The following is an 805-nucleotide window of genomic DNA, read 5'->3' as shown; positions in this document are numbered from 1 at the left end:
CACTCTTGGTGCTTTTGGCCAATCCTTTGGGGGCCCTTGAGGTCCCTGCTCAAAGCTGAGATTTCGGTGCTTCTGGCTGTTCCCACAGAGTTCTTCTGTTGCTCTTTAGGCAGTAGCCAGGATATTTACACACCATTAAGGGCTCTGCTCACAGCCTCTGCTCACTGTGGAAGCTGTGCAGCTTGCCCCGTTTCATTACTCGTCATTTTGGAGGAGGGGGTTACTCTACAATGTCTTTACATATGCCACAGGAAGGGCTGGAAAGGGCTGGAAAGGGCTGGAAAGGGCTGGAAAGGGCTGGAAAGGGCTGGAAAGGGCTTGGTGGTTAAGAGCAGCCTTGGTCCAAGCTCTCTAAGACTGTGAGCCAACCCAGAAATTAGCTCCTTCTTTTACACTGCTTCTCTCAGGCACTAGGTCCCAGCAACAGAAAGCTAATCTATCGCACACATGAAGAAAATAGAATGTTCTCTGAGCCACAGGCTTGGAGCTGTTAAGATAGAAATCTGGACAGCTGGCACCATCTTGCCATCAGAACAGGCAAGGAATCCGGAAGCAGCTATGAGGCAGTCACCCAGGAGAGAGTCTTAATCTTGATTTTGATGCACCTGAAGTCTGTACTAACCCCGAGCGGTGGTTCAACTTGTTCCGATGTATGCAGCTTCCAGTTGGATGTCTGCTGTGTGCAGCTACTGAACGTGCCCTGACTGTTGCAGACATCATGCTTTTAAATTTTTTCAGTTATTTTTTATTTTATGTGCGTAAAGGTTTTGCCTTGTATACAAGTACATGCCTTCTGTACATGTCT

Source organism: Mastomys coucha, unplaced genomic scaffold (assembly GCF_008632895.1).
Source record: "Mastomys coucha isolate ucsf_1 unplaced genomic scaffold, UCSF_Mcou_1 pScaffold22, whole genome shotgun sequence".
In the NCBI taxonomy this organism is placed as follows: Eukaryota; Metazoa; Chordata; class Mammalia; order Rodentia; family Muridae; genus Mastomys; species Mastomys coucha.
Note: the sequence above shows the minus strand (reverse complement) of the source record.